This window comes from Ischnura elegans, chromosome 8, assembly GCF_921293095.1.
Source record: "Ischnura elegans chromosome 8, ioIscEleg1.1, whole genome shotgun sequence".
Lineage (NCBI taxonomy): Eukaryota > Metazoa > Arthropoda > Insecta > Odonata > Coenagrionidae > Ischnura > Ischnura elegans.
In genome coordinates, this window is record NC_060253.1 from 58,270,837 (window position 1) to 58,289,804 (window position 18,968).

Below are 18,968 nucleotides of genomic sequence, written 5' to 3' on the forward strand. Positions count from 1 at the left end.
ATCTAAAAGCGCGAAATACGTACTCCAGGAGTAATAATCTTTCGATTAAGGCAATAAAAAAATAATAGGAAACCACCCTATTATGTAATGACTCTTTTTTTAAATAATTCCTGAAAACTTAACGAAGACTCCAGCCACTAACCTTAAAGAGTGTTTGTATGTAGTGCATCTATTATAGTCTAACTTTTCTTTAGTCCTTTTTCGTCCGTGGAAAGAAACGAGAAAACCTTAATCAAATTGACGTTAATTATATTTGAATTTCTATCAAAATATGTTTTAATTCAAGACTTTTTCTTATACTACTAACTACATATTATAAAGGGATGAGATTTTGTTTTCAATGAAAAAAGAATGAAGTCTTATAGTCACATGAAAATTTTCATATGCCTTCTTGGGAGACGGTGAAGGTGTTGTGCACTTCTCCTTAAAGCTCTTCCAGAGGATCTCGCAGTTTCAATTTAATTTCGTTGTATTCAACGGTGTTTGCTAAGATGTTGTGGAACATATTGCAGTTATAAATGACAGTGAAAAACTTTGTGAATGCCCACAGTATTTATTCAAGTACGACGCGTTTCAGCGAAACATCGCTATCATCACGTACAAATGCAACGCGTCGCTGAAACGCGTCGTACTTGAATAAATACAGTGGACATTCACAAAGTGTTTCACTTTCATTTATAACTAATTTCGTTGGTTGTTACAATTAGCGGTAAGTTAGCAAAGGAAACGATCCAACTTCCGTTGTTCCATTCTGTATCTTATTTTCTTGATAAGGTAATTTGGTACAGCTACATTATTTTTATTCGTGTCAGTAATTTCGAGTTTCATTCGCACAAGAAATCTTTTAATGGAAATAAGGCTTCTTTTGAGGGTGCTCAAATACGCTGGTTATAATGAAACAGGCTATGCCCTATATTCGTTTAGCAGAATTCAATTTTTCTGCTGTCCTGTTTTCAGTTACATAAATGAATCCCTATAATTCAATTATTCTTAGCTTTTTGTTACGAAATTAGCTATCCCATGCAGGAAGTTAAAACCCCAAGAGCCTTGTTTTAAATGAAATCCGAATTGCCAACAATGAACGAAACAAGAAAGAAATGGTTAATATTGAAAAGTACCGTACACCAAAAGTAAGGGTAGTAAATACAAGTAACGTAACTTACAAAAGTAAATAATATCAGCATCACAAGTCGGCCTCGGTATAATAGAAAAGTAAATAATAACAATTCAAGTCGGCCTCGGTGGCGGCGGGGATAATTCCTCGACCACCACACCGAAGGTCGCGGGTTCGAGTCCCGCCTGGATAGGTTGCCCCTTCTAGGACATGGGTGTGTATTATCGTCTGCTGTTGTTTGTTTAAACACTCCCGATGTAAAGGCCTTATTGTGCTGTTTTCGGGGGTAATGGAAATAAATAAATATTCATGTAAGTACCGTAGTTTCCACTTGAAACTTTTCTTTTGTCCTTCTCATTCTGCGTGAATCCATCGCTGATTCATCTGCGGTAATCCAAGTTAATGACTCTCCTTATCCACGTTACTTTCTTTGCTTTTTTCTGATTTAGGTTTTTATCCATCTAATTTCTGTCCTGTCCCCATCTCGGATCTTTTTGAATACATTCATTTCCCTCAACACAAGCCATTCGTATGTAGCATAAATTATTCAACGGTTCGCGGTAGCCTTTAAAATGCATGGATTTGATATTAATGTGTGTTATGGCCATATTTGGCCTGCTGAAAGTAAATATAGCAGTTGACCACTCAGAGATGGAGACTTCATGGAGATGTAATAAAATAACTGAGAATTGAGCTGTTTTTTCTTCCGAAAGGCGGTGAAAGGCTCTGCTTTTATATAAAATGTTCCGACTCAAGCATCGTGAATGATAGTATTTATTCCATTTCTAGACCTGAAATTTTGTTTCTCTTTAGTTAGTTAATATTCAATTTGTTTTTTTTTATCATTTACAAGGATTCAACCTAACATAATATATTACACAGAGCTAAATGACAATATCTATACCCATGTTTACCTATGTCTGCAATTTTCATTTGCGGTTATATCCTATACGTTTAGGTCTTAATAGGCTCTATTTTTATCGTATATTTTTATGTCATATTAAAATGTAGCATCTACAGTTAATCAGAAATTATCCGACGCACCTATATTACTCAACTTTTATACAAAATTATGAGCTTAGCCAAAGTAATGCGGTCTGTATTTACAAGTACATTTCTATTATTTTACTTAGTTTCCCTATTCTACATGGGATGAAGAAGGAGAGATTGTCACATTTGAAATACTCGCCATATTTGTAGAGTAAAATTACTTATAATATGGTGCGGGAGTTTTTTTCATTTAATTTTGCTGCGGGAATTTTGCTTGTATGGAATGATTACCAACCGGTATGAATTTAGAGGCATTGTACTTTTATTTTTAAGCCAAGTGGCTAATCTATATGAGAGGAAAAAGTGCATAAATTTATTTCTAGCCTTCATTCATATTATGTTCTCCATGTCTTCATTGCCGTGCTGTTCACATGACAATGTTGCTCACCTTGGTTAGTGATCACATCGATAACTGTTGGGAGTGAATCGGAACATCACGATTGTACGCCGGGGAAACGCAAGAACACTGAGTGTGAAGCTCATGGTTTAATTAGGCCTAGGTAATATGTAATTTCGTTGGTGGAGAGAAACCCGGCGTTCGCATTAGCCTGCTCTTAACGAAAGGCACCAATGGGACCACGGCTTAACGTACAATACGACGGCCAGAGTGTTGCGCTTGAAATGTCCTCCTCGTAACATTCAAGCAGGGATCGGGGAGTCTATAAAAACTCTCTTCCACCACCACGATTCGAACCCGAGCCCTCGGGGTGAAGATCCAACACTCTAGCCACCACACCAACCCTATTATCCAACTATCCTATTACCCTACTACCCAACCATTTAATCCCCGCTATCTCTCCGCTGGGAAGGAAAAAATCATGTGCTTCAAGCTTGTCCGCTCCCATTGCGTCTTAAATTGTCGACTACCATATGGATCGACGTGAGGATTAAAGAATAAGATCCCGATGCGGAAATCATGTCTCTGTCGAGAGCGAAAATGCAGCCACTTGGCAAGAGAGTGCTTAAGGCCTGGGGGGACATACGGTCGTAGCATCGCAACATTGCGTCCGTAAAATATTCACAGACTACGCCATTCAAGACCTATATAGCGATTCGCTTCGTACCCTCGGGCGTCCCTGACAATGGAGTCGTTTCAAAGCAGTTTCATGTACGCTCTAAAACTCACTCGCTGTATGTGTTAACGACAACATAATCCGCGAGATAAAACCGATCTCATGTTCGGCGCGTGCTTTCTTTACTTTGCCAGCTCTGAACATCTGCTTCTTTACTGCACGCTAGTTCCTGCCCTTTACTCGATCACAACAATGCTTAGTTACCACATTCCTTTCTTTAAAAAATGCTCCATATTCCCACGAACTTCATGCGTACAAGACCGACGGGATGAATCTAAGTATAGGAAATATCATTATAAACTATACACTGGGAATCGGATATTAAATTTTGTCGATCCGCGATGCGTGGCTATTGGATAATTTACTGATGATGATGAACAGTCTCGGGAAATTTTCTAAACTGGGCCGCTGCAGATATTTTTTTTCCAGCATCTAAACGCGCATTTAGAACAGAAAATGACAAGAACATCATATTGCCTAGGAATTAGTTTAAATAGTTTCAAGTAAAAGCATATGAGCATTTGACATAGAAACAATGAAACATATTTTTCTTATTCCTACAAAAATAATCCTTACTGATTCGCATTATAACTCCTTTTAATACAATCATGCCCATCTCACTCTCTCACTCAATTTTCGGCTGCAAAAATGAATGCAATTTTTCGATCGCGCTTCACGTCCTAGTAATACCCTATTAATATCTTCAATTAAGTATTTCAGGTCAATAGAGACTACAGTGTGCATAAAACAACGATTTTAAGTAATTAAGTTCCAAACAACATGAAATATCCATCTGTAACTCCGAGTCCCCAAGACCACCCCCCCTGCCCTGAGTTTGTGAAGTTTACACGCCGGCGGTTTCGTCTGTGTGAGCTCTACCCTAACCTAATAAAAACAAAATTCGGGTTAAGTCACCGAGTGAGTGAGCCTTTCCCAAGTCGAAGTCCTCGTAGTGCTGACTTTGTGAAGTTGACAAGCCTGTAGCCTAGCTCGGGGTGAGCTCTACCTTCATATAACGAAACAAGCCAATATCAGTGGTTTGAATCTCTGAGTGAGTGAATCAAATTCCTGGAAACTGGTCTCCCTACCCTGAATAAGTGAATTTCGTTTTCCTGTGGTCTAGTACGGGGTAATCTCTATCCTAAACTAATAAAATCATCCTTTCCGGTTGAATCGCTGAGTGAATGAGTCTCAGGTCAAATTCCTCGAAGTGCTGAATTAGTCAAGTTCACCAGGCAGTGGCCTAGGCCGGGGTGAGCTCTACCGACACCTAGCCAAACCAACCTTCCGGGTTGAATCACTGAGTGAGTGCGCCTTTCCTAAGTATTTTTCTCCTCTGCTGCCTTTCTTTTTTCGTTCGTTAACATCGCTTCTCTAATTTATCTTCTCTCCTAGACTCCCTTTCCTCTGTACCTCTCTATCTTGCCTCCAGCCCTACACGTTACTAAGCATTTCCTCGCAAGCAGTCACCACTTTCCCTGATGATTTTGGAGAACTCTCATTAAAATTTCCTTTCCCATCTCTCCATTCTCTTTAACAGTTCGTTCTACGAGTTCATTCGTTTGTTCTCGTACTTCTCTCTCCTTCCCAGGGACGGATCAAAGGGGAGGCTCAAGGGGCCCCGGCCCTGGGGCAACAACCAACCCAGGGCCATCCACCAGGCATGATCCTTCCGCCGACATAGAGGTAAATCTTACAAAATCGGAAATAAAACCATTATGCATGAGGGATTCGAAGTAAAAAAAAGGTATTTTTTTATGGTTAAATGTAATCGAAGACGTGGCATCATAGGCGAATTTGCAGCACGAAAATCAAAGACAGTGCCTGGATTGTAATGCACTTGTTATAAAGTCGAACCATAAGGGAGAGTTCAAGAGTTGGCATTTTTTTCTTGCTTAAAAATATTTCTGACTTACCCAGTTTCTCACTCGCACTTTCTCACTTTCCCTGATGACCTCTCTCACCTATAGGGACATAAATTAGGAAGTAGCAGGTGGTGAGTGCAGGGACTCTACAATTATGTACTTATTATTAGTGATACGTGAAAATCTCATATGCAATAAATGCGACATTGATGCGATACGCGTGAATAAATGCGACATAGGCGCGATGATAGGACTTTTATGATATATAAACAGCAAATTTTCCTTTTCAATGGCAAAATTCGTAAATTTAGTTGCAATTCCGCCCCTCGCTACGCCACTGGCCGTTTGACCTTACTGCTTCAAAGATGGTTTGTATTTTCATCGGCAGCTACTAGAGAGGTTGATAGAGAACCCTAGTAGCTTCTGCGATGCTAAGCAAATATTTCGTGAAATCTGCCTAGAAAACAACTGAGTTTGGTAATGCTGCACTCCACACAATGTGGACACCAGTTACCATCGAGGAGTCAGAGAGGTTTTTCAGCCAGTACAATCTAGTTGTGACTGACAGACGCAACCAGTTGAAGGAAGAAAGTGTTGAAACTTGTTCAGTGTTGATGTTCAACTAGTGTTAATGATATTCAGGCTGCTAATGTAATTTTGTACTATTTACTTTATATCGTATTCCTTAATTTACTATTGATATACCCCATAATTATACAATTATTCCGTATTTTTTCACATAAATGCGCTTCATCACACTTTGACGTAATCTACTAGTGATAAATTATGAAATGAAAGAAAAAAAAAGATGCTAAAAAATGATAAAAACTGTAATTGAAAGTACTATAAAATGAAAGTGCTATTTTCACGTTCTCTACTTATTATGTATGTAATCATCTAATAACTTTATATTACTTACCCGGTTCATTGAAAGAAATCAGTTGATGTCTTTTGAGATTTTCTTGTGGCATTTTCAACATGTTTTTTGATCTCATTTCTAGTATCAAAAATAGATTGTTACGTTTTTCAACTCTGCAACAGAAATACTCTATTCACTGGGTGTTACATGTAAACAATGTAAACTTTTTAAATGTCCTTTAAAAAAATATCACTTTATTCCTTTTATAACTTCCGTTAGGAATTGATAGGGTTATGAAGATTGTGTTCCCCTCAAGTCAACGTTAACTAAAATGTACAAAAATCTAAATTTTGAGAGCGACATAGTTGTCCCGTAATTCCATATTGAGTCGAACTGCTTGCACATATTTCCCCATATGAAGTCGGTCAAAAAATCTCTCACTTACAGAGGCTTTCGTGGGTAAAAATAATGACACATGGAACATGGGCCTCCTACCAAAATGGACCCCGGCAGTGGTGTAGCGTAGAGGGAGGTACAGGGAGTCCAAATCCCCCCCGAAATATAGAATCATAATAACTTTGCTCCAAAAAAGAAAACAAAATATTGAAAAAAATCATGAATTTGCAAAAGATTTCTTTGATAAATTAAGTTTTTTCAATTATGATTAGTGTAAAAATTAGTTTAAAACTATCTACTTACTTAGTACACTATTCTAAAAAATGTTTTCCCTTGGTTTTGGACCCCTTGAACATAATTCCTGGCTACCCCATTGGACCCCGGGCCACCCAAATTCTAAATCCGGCACTGCTTCTTCCTCTACATCGTCTCCTCGTTGTTCCACGCTTTCTCTCTGGCCTCTTTTCCTCCCAAAAAACCTCCCCAGAGCCGAGCCCTATCTCATTCATCCCTCTCCCTTAACCAACTTCTTCCCCTTCTACTTTTGCGCTTTACCCTTTTAGTCGACAGACCGCCCTTCCACCTCCTTCTTTTTAGGAATCTCACTCCGCCAGCCCGACATCCCTTCCTGGCTCAGTGGTTGGCAATTTACGACGCATCCGAGTTTCTTCACGCAGGCGACGAAGATATCGAGCACCTAATGGCTCAGAAACTGTGAAGACTTAAATTTTGTGGGACCGTGGAGGTAAGGAAGTTAGTCGGAATGGTAACCAAGGTGGCGACGAGAAAGGAAGGAGGGGAAATGAGGGAGTCGCGTAAAAGTTTGAAAGGCGTGGATTTTAAAGGGAAGAGAATTGGACGACGCTGGAAGAGAAATGGATGTCTCCAACTTACACTTTTAATTTGAGGCCTTTTCGTTCACGACCCTCAGTTATGTCAGACAGATGTTGGTGAAAGGTCGTGCAAATCGTACGTTTGAGTGGAATAATTAATTTACTGATCACGAGTCCTTAGTCGTAGGCGTTGAGAAAATATCATCCAAGCCATTTTTATAAAAATACTCGCTGTACGTAGTATTTTTATTTATTTGATTGAAAATGCCCACATAACAGCAATATTGCCATTCGCAAGGATCGGGAAACCGCTGAAAAATCTTTGCACCCTATCTCTACTCTCTTCCTATGAATTATTGAAACCGCATCAATGTTTTATGATGGCCCTGAATAAGTTCAACAGATTCAGGCTTCAATTGGTGGAAGTTAGACATATTTAAATAAATAAAAGATCGTAGCACTTTTCCACAAGAATTTTTAATGCGTACAACGCGTACAACTTTTTTTCACTCTTATCAACACCCCCTCCTCCCGTTTTACTATGGTTCTTCCCCACCTGTCGTCGTTTTACAGTTATGACTAGAACCCTCCCTCCAACGTGGGTTCTCCACAACCCGTGGTTGTATCTTTTCCCACTGTCTCTACTCTGTACGCCCATTCCCACCCCCCATCCTCAAAGATGACAAATCCTCTCCTACCCCCCCTCCTTTCTCAAGGGTATAAAAGGGATTTTCAAATCTTTTGAAGTGTCTTGTACCAGATGATGGCTCAGTGAGCCGAAACGCGTTGTACGCAATAAAAATTCTTGTGGAAAAGTGCTACGATCTTTTATTTATTTAAATGGCCCTGAACAATAAAATATTCCAATGATATTTATTTTTTCAATACGAAACCTTGAAAAAGTGTGTGTTATTTATGAGTATGACTTTAAAAACGCACCATTACTTTATGGTAACCCTGTTATTTCATTGACTCATCTTCAGAATAATTGTGGTTGAATTTGATTTTTTAAATGAATCGGGATATATATTGGATGCAGTGGCAAAATAACAAGGAAATACATAAAACATAGCGAGAATCTAATGAATGAAATGTAATAATAATCTAATGCTTAAAATTTGACGAAAATCAAATGCAGTATTGCGAGAATCAAATCCTTAAAAATACCGAAAACAAGTGCATAACAATAAATAGTTTCTGAACAATAATAAGAAATGTATAGGATATAAGTGATGCTATTGATCAGTGGCGTAGCGAGGGGGGTCCTAGGGGTCCAGACTCCCCCGAAATATAAAATAATGCTAACTTTTCATCACAAAACAAAACCAAATATTGAAAAATCATGAATTTTCAAAAGATTTCTTTGAAAAATGAAGTTTTTTTTCGATTATGAAAAGTGTTAAAATTAGTTAAATACCCTCAAATTAGCACCCTGTTTTTCAAGGATTTTTCCCCCGGTTTTGGATCCCCCTAGCGAACAAAATTTCCGGCTACGCCACTGCTATGGTAAGATAGAGCGATGAAGTTATTTCATTTCAATCTCCGTGTAAACGTGGCTATTTCCTGAACCACGTTTATACGGCATGGAGTGAAATTGAGTTTATGTGTTTATGTACCGAAGATTAACATGAACTGGATTCATAAGTTCACAAATAGTGAATATGTTATGTTTGAAACCATTTCATCGAGAAACTACCACTTTCTTATCTCCTTAGCAAATCCGATTATTTTAGAATCTAACATCTCATCCTCGATCGTGGGAAGTCTTAACTTTTCTCATCTCCTAAAATTCCCTGCAAATAGGTAAATATCGTTAACATTTTGTCGCAAAAATTGAAAGGTAGCATTTTCTCCTTGGGTGACTAAAACCTGAAATTTTACTTGATATCGTTATTGGACAAAATATTAGTATCATCATTTTTTCGCAACAATTTTAGACTTAAATGCCAATTGTAATTGTATTCTGTATATTAGAAATCAATGAACCAGTCTCGAAATTACTTTTTAATTTTTGTTAGCAAATAGCAGTGTATTTCTACTGGCAGGAAGGATGTCTAGGCTTTTGGTGCATTTCAAAGTGTTTGCGTCGCAAATCTTAGAGTGAATTGGAGGCTGAAATAGCAATAAATAGCATCGTCACATTGGAGCTGTTAAAGTTTAAATACCAAATGGATGACTTCAAACTTGATCTTGAGAGCACACATATATATCCCTCGTAGAGTGGCGGCAAGGAACTTGTAAACCAAGGACTGTGGTGGTGAGGAATGTACGAGAATAAAGTTATTATAATGGAAGCATGATTTCCTTCATAGAGTCACGTTCAAGTTAACTCCAAACATTTTCTGTGGCTTGAAATGATCTGTAGTTTACAGCAGAAAATTCTTACATTATATTAAAGCTACAGTGGACGTTTTAACCATTTTGGAGCGATAGTTTAAGAATTGTAATATAATTGTCAAAAGTAATTGTAATTTTCCTTGTTTCCAAGCACAAATTGTCATTACTAATGTTGATAATTGTTAAAATAACTATCCCATAAATGAATAAATACCTACTGCGCTCTAGTAGAAATAAAAATACTCATGTCAGATTCGAAATATTGAATCATATTCTCAGTTCATTTGGTTTGTTTCTGATAGTGAAAATAATGAATATCCTCCGCCGCCAATCATGGCACGTAAGAATTTTGTTAAAACATTAATTGAAGTTCTTCAATGTTTCATTTTATCTTAATCAGAAAAAATTTAGTCCTCATGATATTGATCATGCGAAGGCATATCCTTCAATTATCTTGTACTTGATGGTGTACTTCGCATTTTATTTTTCAAATTACGTAATGAGGCGGAGCCAGGCAACTTTGAAGCGTGGGTTTTGGTGATTACGCTAGATGGGTGAGATCAGGATCTTCTAGAAAACTGAATCTCTTCCGCGAGGCGACTACAAGAAATTGAACACGCCATTAAACTAGTCTCGGAGCCTTTTCCGGTCAAAACTTGAGGAGCGTAACTTGAGGCGTAAATCAGCCCATTCAAACCGTGCCCACCAAAAGTCTGAGGATTTCCCTTTTGAAGTCTGAAGAGAGGGGTGGGATGATAGACGTACCTGCCTCTTTTCTTTCCCTTATTTTCTCTCGGTTAAAATATCCTGCCTTTAATATTCCTGTGGAAGAGAGCTAGTCGAGGAATAATATCGAAAATTTTCAATGAGAGAAAAGATACGAAAAATTGAAACCTCAGTCATACAAGATCTTAAACTCCATACAAATTTGACATTACAAAATCGACTCTCGGAGTAAAAATTCGGTATGATTCGAACCTGAATGTTCAAAATCGGTGGCTCTTTCTGCGAGCACCTTTATATTTAAATTTCTTAGTGTATAGTCTTGGATATACTCCCTCCCTTACATGTGTTATTCCCCTGTGAAATCATGAAGGTTCCTTGACATGGATGAGTTGTTGCGAATATGAGAAAAAGTAATAATTCTAGGAAACCTTAATGCCTCTAATTGATAGCTCTTTCTGCTGACTACTTTATATTTTAACCTCGTAATTTTCTCTACATTTTATATCCACACTCTTATATATGCTATTATTCTGTTATGTTATATATAACTTGGTAATATAAAACTAAGTAAGAAAGTCTCCTGTACCACTAGTCTTGAGAATGACACAGTGTATCGAAACTAGTTGACAATATAAATGTGTTAGTAGAAAAGCAAAGTTTTTATTTTTCCTAACCTTAATATGGATACTGTTTCATGGGCATAATTCGACGAATCATATTGCCTTAAAATTCATAACTCTCTCTGTAGAATCTAACTTATTTTAACTTATGAACATGGGCGTACCCAGCGGGGGGCAGTTAGGGCAACTGCCCCCCCAGAAACGCAAATAAATTTAGTCAAAAAAAAGTTATGAACAAATTTTCCATTTGAAAAAAAATGGTATTAGTATAAGACATGGAGCTAAAATAAAATCATTATTTTTTCAGGCAAATAATTATAAAAACTAATAAATTGCTGTCATAATTTCCTTAAAATTTTGGTTTCATTAACATTTTCTGTGCAAAAAAGTTACGACTTGAACGACTACAGCTAGTTTTGCCCCCCCTCCCTAGTTTTGATTCTATGTACGATCATGCTTATGAACACGCCATTGAACTAGTTTCGGAGCATTTTCCGGTCAAAACTTGATGATGAAGAGTAGAGGCGTAAATCAGCGCATTCAAAAGACTCAGGATTTTCCTTTTGAAGTCTGAAGAGGGAGGAGAGGAGTATGATATATCAACCCTCCTCTTTTCTCTCCCTCTTCGCTCGCTCGACGTTGCTTGAAGGAGTTGCCGTTGGGGAAAAGACACAGAGAAAGGTGAAAAGCGAGTTGAAAAACGCGGAAGGTAGAGTGTGGGAAGAAGATCAAGACGAAGGCAAGCGGAAAGGCTTGGGCGATGGAGTTTCTGGGAAAATAGAGCAGTGTAGAGGGTGTAGGGAGCTCGAAAAGTTCCGCAGGCGAGAAGAGAATAAATCCAGAAGTGAGTGAGTTGAGTCGGATGAAAGGGCTTTGCCATAAAATCCCGGTTTCATTAGTAACATGGTGAATTGGATGTGGTTGCCGAAAATGAGTGTGACCACTAATAGTAATGATAATAATAATAATGAAAAGTTTCTAGTATTCCGTTTGATTCTGGCTCCTTGGGTCTTCACAAGAAAGTTTTGTAAGCTTTCTCTTTTTATATTCAATGAATCTCGTGTCCGAACAAGTTATCTGGTGAGATTCTATTTTATTTTATTTTCAAAAAGTTTTGCCGACCAAATCTTGACCCTTCTTTTTTCAATGAGGTTAGGCGTTCTACGGAAGTCGCATTTGAAAAGCTTGTAAGATGTCTTTTTGGCTGAAGCTCGGCATTGATCTTACAATTACTAAAGTTCACGGTTTCCTTGTATCTTCTCTATTCTGTAATTTGATTTAGGTTTTACACTTAGAGTGCACTCTTTCAGAGAGTAGTTTGTCCACTTAGCAGTTTTCTCATATTTTTAGCATATATGTTTGTTGGTTTATGGCATAAGTTGTCTGAATTAAAAATTTATTTGTCGTAATCTATGCCAAATTTCAATTTACGATACGTAATATTGATGTCAAGCAGTTGGAGGATACTATACCGATCAGCTCTTCCGTTTTTCACAGTGCACTATTCATCTATGGCTCCCCAATGGCGTATCATAAGTTTGTTCATATATGTCAGACTGCAAATCAACATTGGATAATTCACCATTATTAACCAAAAATCTGAAGGTTGGTCTCAAACACGTATCCGCTCAACTTTTCACTTTTACGACCCTTAGTAATTTTTCATGGTATTCCTTTGTGTCCACTTGTCTTCGAAGTTTGTCTTAAACAGACTGTAATACATCATTATATGGCCAATTAGTCCTTTATTTCTTCTTTGGGCTGCCAAAAGACATTTCTCCCGATATTCTTATTCCTACTCTCTCATTAATCGCTCGATCGAGCAATTCATTCATAATAGTTTGAACACCCAAAATTACCTAATAATTACACGCAAATGCTAGTGGCATATTTCAAACCACTATATTAGGTGGTAGAGCGACATTACTTGGTAAAATGCATCTATAAACGTATTATAGTCGAGCGTATTATCTGAAAGCCACACAAATACACAACGTCTTAAGTAATTTATCATAAAATGAATACTCATAAGAATGATCCTTCTGGTAAAATACAGGCTTATCATAAAGAATGGTGAGGTTTTGAACATGGTTTAAATACAATCAGAATTACTAACAGCTACTTACAGTTTTTTATTTTTCGAAAATTTCGTCCGAAACATTTTTTTTTGTATAATCAATACATTTCAAAATATGCACCTTAGCCGCTCGACGAGACAGAAATCCGGTGTCGGCATAAGCCTACTACTAAAGAATGGCTGCAAGGGGATCAGGTCTTGACGTCCCATCCGACGGCTGCACTTGAAGTGCCCTCCGCAGGGCAATCAAGCAGGGATCGGTAAACCTTTTAAAAATCTTACCACCCTATTCATACAATCTTCCTATTTATGAATTACTGAAACTACACCATTCTTTTATGATAACCCTGTATTTCATTGACAATCTTCAGAACAAAAGTTGTTGAATGTAAATGTAAAAAATGATTTAGTTCATGTTATTGTTTGATCTGTTCACACGTTGCTTTGGGAAAAAGGGAAACATGGGTGTCGACTTTTAATGTCGCAGGTATATGCGCAGCTTTCCACGGCACCTTTTCACGGGAGAAAAAGTTTTGGGGGGGAAAAAGATTGCCACGTGTAGTGTTTGGCTGGTTGGGCGTTGTGGGGCATAAAGGCTTTACTTTCGGGATATCATAAGGGTGGGTTTCGTGGGTGATGATAGTTTGAAGGGTCCTAGCGGAGTAAGTAATAAAGGAGTGACCGCGGCGGTCGAGTTTATTTGTTGCTTGGAGTGTCGGATGCGGCGCTCCGTGTTGTGTACCCATGGCAACGAGCGGAGTATTTGCGCAGGAGGGTGAAAAAAAAGGCTCCTTCAAGTTTTGGGCTATTGCGTCAAAATGCTGCGTTATGGAGGCTGTGAGTGGGTCGGGAACGAGCTTGGATTCGGATGAAGGGTCGAGAAGTTGTGTATTTCAGCAAATCCACGTGTTGCCCGCGAAAATGACGCTTGAAATCAAACCATGAGAAGGCTCGAATTTTAGATTGCTCTCGAGATGTTGGTTGCTTTTCGAACACGCTCGGGCTTGCCAAGAGATATGGTTATACTGGAACGGGAGGCAAGGGTAGTGGACACTTCTTCACACTTCTATGATATTTGATTAACGAGTTCCTTTTCTGGGATGATGAAGTATACCTAATGCTCTTGACGTTTACTTTGGTAATTTATTGATTTGCATACGGCTATGCGGATTTAGGAGGAGGGCACGGGGGCACGTGCCACCCCTCCAAACGCTTGAAAAATAATTCAGTGGCCGGCGAACCGATGTCAAAACCGGGTCGGTACTTTAGTAAATAAAACTGTGTGGAAGGTTACCATTTTAGTTTATTCTCATGGCTTGAAAAATAGACGAAATTCTTAGTACGAATATTAATAAATTTTATATTTAATGATAAAATTTGTGCATATTAGAATATTAATTACTTTCATATTAAAATTAAAAGTATATTTCGTCGAATAACAGTTGCCTGTACTTTTTAATCCCAAATATGAGAAGACTGTTTGCCCGTCAGATCCTGATGCCCCCTAAGAAAAAATCCTGGATCCGCCCTTGGCTGTGTTATTTATTTTGTACTATGTAATTAATTCCATAACCTTCATAGCCCTCTCCTAGGTTCCTCACCAAAATTTCCATTTTTACTCAGTTAATAATTATTTATTTATTATTAATAATAAATATTTAATTAATATTAATAATAAAAATTTAATAATTATTTAATTAAAACAAATGGAAATTATTTATTAATTTAAAAATACAGGGCAACCTCTGCAGAAAATGGTATTTTTCAAATGAGTAATTTGGATTTCTTCTCGCATATTCATTCATTCGACCTATGGCTCAAGTATATTTGCTGGAAAAGAAAAGATAGTGGTGCTAATTAGATTTTTCATTAAAGTATTTGAGTGAAGGCAAATATTTGTATACCTCCTTATTTAGCCAGATATTCAGAATTAGGCATTAAGGCAAAGCTTTCAATAAATATATTCGCGGTTCAGAATCAGCTTTCCCTCTTGAACCTCCTAGGCCCTTCTTCGCCAAGTAAACGATAAGTAATATATGGTTCGAGTATTTGTAATTTTACTTGTATCGATGAGATGATTCAGGTCAGGGCTTAATTCCTTGTAATTTATCTTTCTGTTTTTTAATTATGTTGAGCCCTGAACTACTCCTTTTCCATGAATAAAATAACTTATTGTTGCTTTTATAATGGAGGTCATTGTTGAGTACGCTTCTCTATAGGTATTTGTGTTCGTTTTCTCTAATTACGAAAAAAATCATCGCAGACCTGTTAAAATGCCATCTTGAGTGTCAGGCCATAAATTTCTAATTACTTTGAGCTCGAATTTACCGCGTTAATTTTCCTCCTTTTAATTAAATTTCAGCCTGAATTAAAAATCTTTACGCCATCTCTCGAGTCAAGATGTACATTTCAGGAAAATTGAGAAAAATGTGCGAAAATTTGTTATTATGTCATTACCTTTACCCTACTACGACGCATGTCTTGAAGTTTCTTGTGTTGCATTGTTCATTTATGTCCATTTCTGCATAATAAATTGGAAGCCCTGAATTGGTAAATTCTCTAAGAGCGCGTGTGGGGAGGCGTTTGAATACCAGCCGTTGCACTGATGCGGATTACAAATTATTTCACGATGACAAATAAGCGTTTACTCATATTATCCGTTCGACGAGGTGTCTCTCTGATTTTATCGATTTTTTCATGAACGGAAATGAAGTATTGTTCAGAATCCTCTATGCCGCCGTGAAAGACGACTGTTCTTAACCTCTCAATAAATCAGTTTCATGTTTATGTATAAGTTTATTAATGTTTATGTTGGTAAGAGATGTAAGGGCGTAAAGAGATACCGAATTGAATGGGGGCGGAAGGAAAACTTAAAAAATCTGTATCACCTAGCTAGGAGGGTAGAGTTACAGAATTTCCACATTTAGCGACGCGTTCAAAATCAGAGCCTGATCGCTGGAGATCATCAGCTGGTTTTCTGCCCACTGGCAAGTCTGTCTCCTGTCCCGTATATCCTCCTTGCAGTGGCGTAACTAAAATTATCATTTAAGGGGGGGATAGGATGGCCTGGGGTGGCGATCCCCCACCTCAGGCAACGTGGGGTCCGGAATTTGTTTTGTAAAATTGCATGCCTGAAAATACATTTCATCATTTTGGTACAAAATATTTAACTTTAATCAGATGCAGTTATTGATTGTCAAAACTAGACAATAGTTTTAACCATGATTAAAACACAAATGGTAATTTCCACAATATTTTATTTAACACTTAACGACCGACCATGGTTTCGACACTATGTCATTTTCAAGGTCGAAAGTGTCAAAACCATGGTCGGTCGTTAGGTGTTAAATAAAATATTGTGGAAATTACCATTTGCGTTTTAATCATGGATATAGCATTATTCCACGAAATTAAGCCTGAAACGATTTTATAGTAGTTTTAAATATTTTTTTTTCATTTCTTTGGCTTTGGAGGGGGCGATCTACCCCCTCATCCCCCCCCCCCATAGTTACGCCACTGCCTCCTTGGTTTCCTTGGACATTCTTTTAACCTCACTTCTTCTTTCATCTTCAATTCTCTTCTCTTTTCTCCTCCCTCTGTTCCCTCGACTGCTGTTTTAAAAATCTCTTCCTTCTTTAAATCTGCCCGGTCCAATTCCCCTTCCTCTTTAGTATATTACTCAATAATGTTTTTTCCTCTTAACTCTTTCCAGCACCTCCACATTCCTCACTTTAGCCACCCATTTCAATCTTTCCAGCCTTCTCCACACCTACATCTCAAAAGCGTTGATCCTATCCATGTCTCTTCTTCCCAAGGCCCACGTTTCGTATCCATAAAACACACGCATATTATTTCACCAGCCTTTACCTCAGCTCAAGGCACATGCTGCTATATAACACCATTTTCGTCTTATTATAAGCTTTATTTCCCATAGCTATTCTTGTCTTGATCTCTATTCCACTCCTCCAGTCTTGCTGATGACTTTTATCCTCTTCATCCTTCTTTAGCACCACATTTTGAAGACCTCCACCCTTGCTTTCTCCGGTGTTGTCATTGGATTGGATAGCTCTACTTTACTTCCATAGAGTAGCATACCACAACTACAAGTTTCTCCCTGATGTCTCCCGATCCATATATACCCAAATACATATTTTTGCCAGGTGCAATGTTTAGAGACAAATGTATTCCACAACAGGAAGTTACTAAATATCTCGGCATATAATTCGAAAAAAAAAAACCTGGTCGTCGCGAATCACATCCGCCATAGAAAAAGTAAAAGAAGTCGCTGCTGCCCAACAACCCCTGCTCCGGCCTTCGGCGATCATTGAAAACTAAACTTCTTTTTTATAACAGTACAATCAAGCCACTGCTGACATGAGTTACGCCTCCCCCGCCTGGCTCCACGCAGCTCCCAATCACCTCAAAAAACTGCAGACCACGGAAAATCGAATCCTAAGAAGAATCATTTGAGCACCATGGATCCTGAGCAACATACAAATCCGAAGAGATTTGAAGCAAACTCTACTTCTACACGAACTGAAAGCCAGCGAATAAAAATTCGCAAAATCCTTCCATAAAACCGAAAATAGTCTGCTGACATGTCTCCGGGATTACGATACTGCACCTTACCTGAAATACAAAACCTCCAAAACAGACCTTAACTTATTCCACATCCCTTCCCCCTAAACTTCTGAAACTGTGCCATGACTTAAAGTGTTTTTTCCTGACAGAAACTCAAAGTTGCAGAAATTCCTAGGAGGCAGCGGAACAGCGGGGAACTGGGAATAATAATAAAAAAATAAATACGTTGCGTACGTGCAATGACAGTGGCAGGCATCAGGGGCACAGCTAGTAATTAAGGCTAAGGGGGGTTTTAGGAGCAGCTAGACCTGAGGGGTGTGGTATACTCGCCAGGATAAGCGGGAGTTGGGGGGGCCCTCTCTAAGAAAAATATGAAGATAAATGGTTCAATATTGTGAGTTTTATGCCTTTCTGAGGGATACTTTATCAATCCTTACACTCTTTTATAAGTAAACTGGGGGATCGGGTTGGTGTGGTGGCTAGAGTGTTGGCTTCCCATCCGGCGGGCTCGGGTTCAAATCCCGGCAGTGGTAGAGAATTTTCAGAGACTTGATGCCTGCTTGAATGTTGTGTTCAATGAATGATGGACATTTCAAGCGCAACACTCCGTCCGTCGGATGGGACGTTAAGCCGTGATCCCCTTGGCGCCTTTCGTTAAGAGCATGCTAACGCCGACGCCGGGTTTCTCTCCACCCTTCCCTCATGGCTCAAATGACCTCAGCTGTCGGTCGCCTCCTCCAAATACCATACCTATAAGTAAATTAATCAAATTAAGTAAAATGGATTAAACTTAAAAGTTTCTCTCAGCTCTGGGGGAGGTTTTATCCCCCGAACCCCCACCCCCTCGCTGCGCCACTGGCATGCCTGATTATTAACGTTAATATTTTCAACTTGCCCTTAACCTTCAACCAACCCTTAGGTCCACGTTTTCTCTCTCGTTGCAAATTCCCCCCTCAGCTTTCGTGCCTTGCCATCCGCCCGGACTCGAGCACTCTTCGAAGTGACGTGCGTGAGCTCTTTTTTGTCCTCCACCTCCACTCCGCCATTGTTTCCATTCGCGCTCACTTCACTCACACGCACTGGAATCTCTCCATCCGCTTCCTTTCCCTCGTGTTCCATGGCCACATTCTACCCCGTCTCCCAGTTTCTCCCCTTTCTCTCGCACCTTCCTTCATTTCTTTCGCCGGCTCTTCGTTGCGTTATGTGTTACGTCCTCACTGGCAGCGTTTTCTCTCCTCGTTCATTTCAGTCCGCCGGGGAAAAATTATTTTTCCTGTATCGTGTGGAATCATATGCTGAAATGCTAAGCGTACACATTCTCAGTAGCTGGAGTACGAGCTTTCGTCGTTGTGTTTTCATTCCCTGTTTAGCTGTGTAGATTATCATTCCCCTATTTTTAATCTCGTTATCATATAGATAATTTGGTCTACTTATCAA